Source organism: Cetorhinus maximus, chromosome 11 (assembly GCF_964194155.1).
Source record: "Cetorhinus maximus chromosome 11, sCetMax3.hap1.1, whole genome shotgun sequence".
Lineage (NCBI taxonomy): Eukaryota > Metazoa > Chordata > Chondrichthyes > Lamniformes > Cetorhinidae > Cetorhinus > Cetorhinus maximus.
The window spans coordinates 126123612-126127632 of record NC_135889.1 but is presented as its reverse complement, the minus strand read 5'-3'; the positions used below and the strand labels follow the sequence as shown (position 1 = coordinate 126127632).

General features: G+C 50.2%; 1 long non-coding RNA gene across 1 annotated transcript; it reads right to left on the bottom strand.

The window, feature by feature from the left end:
• Positions 1 to 804: 804 nt before the first annotated feature.
• Positions 805 to 3053, bottom strand: LOC144686913 (uncharacterized). Its single transcript, XR_013578017.1, has 2 exons — positions 2849 to 3053; positions 805 to 1631 (listed from the first exon to the last, which is right to left on the bottom strand). It is a non-coding gene; the product is annotated as an uncharacterized LOC144686913 (long non-coding RNA).
• Between the last annotated feature and the right edge of the window lie 968 nt (positions 3054 to 4021).

The window sequence follows — 4021 nt, the reverse complement described above, 5'->3', positions numbered from 1 at the left end:
TTTCTCTGCATCTGACCCCGTGCTGTAGCTCTCCTGGGAGTTTTTGATGGGGACAGTGTAGAGGGATCTTTACACTGTATCTAACCCCGTGCTGTACCTGTCCTGGGAGTGTTTGATGGGTTTAGTGTAGAGGGAGCTTTACTCTGTATCTAACCCTGTGCTGTACCTGTCCAGGGAGTGTTTGATGGGGACAGTGTAGAGGGAACTTTACTCTGTATCTAACCCCGTGCTGTACCTGTCCTGGGAGTGTTTGATGGGGACAGTGTAGAGGGAACTTTACTCTGTATCTAACCCCGTGCTGTACCTGCCCTGGGAGTGTTTGATGGGGACAGTGTAGAGGGAACTTTACTCTGTATCTAACCCCGTGCTGTACCTGTCCTGGGCGTGTTTGCTGGGGACAGTTTAGTGGGAGCTTTATTTAGTATTTAACCCCGTTCTGTCCCTGTCCTGGGTGTGTTTGATGGGCACATGGTTGAGGGAGCTTAATATAGTATATCTAACCCCATACAGTATAACCCTTAATGCTTTTTTACTTCTCTTTAGCTCTGAAGAAGTCATACTGACTCGAAACGTTAACTCTGTTTTTTCTCTCCACAGATGCTGTTCGATCTGCTGAGTTTTTCTAGCGTTTTCTGTTTTTGTTTCTGGTTTCCAGCCTCCACAGTATTTTGCTTTTATCATACTGTTTGATGAAACACTGGCTGTGTGAGATGGGCAGTGCCCAGTTTTACCTGATGAGAGGGTTTCACTGTCTGTAAAGCACACAGAAAAGAACTAGAGACATGAGAGTGAGACAGAGAGAACTTTCATCCAAGCAACAGTATATTAATATAACCAATCTCATACTCTCAATACAGGAGACGTAACACAGTTTGCAAGGAACAGAAATAGCTGTACAATGGGGCAGGTCATGATACAGGAAGTACCTCTCCTCTGTATTGATCATGTGGTGTACAGGCTGTAAGCGTTGGCCATGTGTAGAAAATATAAAGTATATTTATTTCTATATAAATACAGAATTGGGATTCATTTTTCTAACTTTCTTATTTGTTTGTCTGTTTCATTTGAAATCTTTCGAATGCACCTCAGCTGTTGCAATGGGAGCAGGTTTGATGGTTAACACTGACCAGTGTTCAAGTGGACAGTTTGAATGGAGGGGGTGTGAATTCCATCAGTTCCTGCTCTTCTCCACCTTGAGTTGGGAGAGGGGGACTTTGAATCCTGACAAGTGTGAGTGAAGGTCAAAGCCTCAGCTCCTGCCAAAGATTCTTTGGACGTTGTCTGTTTTGACCTCAGGACCTCAATCTTGTGTTAGATGCAGGGATGTCCTAAAACCTAAATGTGATAGTTTTGATTTTTCGTGGGAGGACTGAATGCCTGTTCTGAGGCATAACATGGGGAAACCAGACCTGACAGATTGCTGGTCCATTTGGAATTCAGTGTATCTGCTCCCTCCCTTTTCCCGAATGTTCCCAGTCACCCCCACTCGACCAGGATAAGGTGCTGTGTGGCCTTATCTGTAGCAGACATGAACTTTCAACCATTACATCATAAGGAGCTTTGCAACTATTTGTCCAAGACAATAGAGAGCTCATTAGAAATGTACATTATGTTGTTGCTCAGGGAGCTGACTCTCACTGGGCCACAATCCCACACACACTGGCTCTCACTGGGCCACAATCCCACACACACTGACTCTCACTGTGGTACAGTCCCACACACACTGACTCTCACTGGGCCACAATCCCACACACACTGACTCTCACTGGGGTACAGTTCCACACACACTGACTCTCACTGGGGTACAGTCCCACACACACTGACTCTCAATGGGCTACAGTCCCACACACAATGACTCTCATTGGGGTACAGTTCCACACACACTGACTCTCACTGGGGTACAGTTCCACACACACTGACTCTCTCTGGGCCCCAGTCCCACACACAATGACTCTCACTGGGCCACAATCCCACACACACTGAGTCTCACTGGGGTACAGTCCCACACACACTGACTCTCACTGGGGTACAGTCCCACACACACTGACTCTCAATGGGCTACAGTCCCACACACAATGACTCTCATTGGGTTACAGTTCCACACACACTGACTCTCTCTGGGCCCCAGTCCCACACACAATGACTCTCACTGGGCCACAGTCCCACACACAATGACTCTCACTGGGGTACAGTCCCACACTCACTGACTCTCACTGGGGTACAGTCCCACACACACTGACTCTCACTGGGGTACAGTCCCACACACACTGACTCTCACTGGGGTACAGTCCCACACACACTGACTCTCAATGGGCTACAGTCCCACACACAATGACTCTCATTGGGGTACAGTTCCACACACACTGACTCTCACTGGGGTACAGTTCCACACACACTGACTCTCTCTGGGCCCCAGTCCCACACACAATGACTCTCACTGGGCCACAATCCCACACACACTGACTCTCACTGGGGTACAGTCCCACACACACTGACTCTCACTGGGGTACAGTCCCACACACACTGACTCTCAATGGGCTACAGTCCCACACACAATGACTCTCATTGGGGTACAGTTCCACACACACTGACTCTCTCTGGACCCCAGTCCCACACACAATGACTCTCACTGGGCCACAGTCCCACACACAATGACTCTCACTGGGGTACAGTCCCACACACACTAACTCTCACTGGGGTACAGTCCCACACACACTGACTCTCAATGGGCTACAGCCCCACACACAATGACTCTCATTGGGGTACAGTTCCACACACACTGACTCTCACTGAGGTACAGTTCCACACACACTGACTCTCTCTGGGCCCCAGTCCCACACACAATGACTCTCACTGGGCCACAATCCCACACACACTGACTCTCACTGGGGTACAGTCCCACGTACACTGACTCTCACTGGGGTACAGTCCCACGTACACTGACTCTCACTGGGGTACAGTTCCATACACACTGACTCTCACTGGGGTACAGTTCCACACACTGGCTCTCACTGGGGTACAGTTCCACACACACTGACACTCACTGGGGTACAGTTCCACACACACTGACACTCACTGGGCTTCAGTCCCACACACACTGACACTCACTGGGCTTCAGTGCCACACACACTGACTCACACTGGGGTACAGTTCCTCGCACACTGACTCTCACTGGGCTACAGTCCCACACACACTGACTCTCATTGGGGTACAGTTCCACACGCACTGACTCTCACTGGGGTACAATTCCACACACACTGACTCTCACTGGGGTACAGTTCCACACACACTGACTCTCACTGGGGTACAGTTCCACACACACTGACTCTCACTGGGGTACAGTTCCAAACACACTGATTCTCACTGGGGTACAGTTCCACACACACTGACTCTCACTGGGGTACAGTTCCATACACACTGACTCTCACTGGGGTACAGTTCCACACTCACTGACTCTCACTGGGGTTCAGTTCCACACACACTGACTCTCACTGGGGTACAGTTCCACACACACTGACTCTCACTGGGGTACAGTTCCACACAGACTGACTCTCACTGGGGTACAGTTCCACACACACTGACTCTCACTGGGGTACAGTTCCACACACACTGACTCTCACTGGGGTACAGTTCCACATACACTGACTCTCACGGGGGTACAGTTCCACACACACTGACTCTCACTGGGGTACAGTTCCACACACACTGACTCTCTCTGGGCCCCAGTCCCACACACAATGACTCTCACTGGGCCACAATCCCACACACACTGAGTCTCACTGGGGTACAGTCCCACACACACTGACTCTCACTGGGGTACAGTCCCACACACACTGACTCTCAATGGGCTACAGTCCCACACACAATGACTCTCATTGGGTTACAGTTCCACACACACTGACTCTCTCTGGGCCCCAGTCCCACACACAATGACTCTCACTGGGCCACAGTCCCACACACAATGACTCTCACTGGGGTACAGTCCCACACTCACTGACTCTCACTGGGGTACAGTCCCACA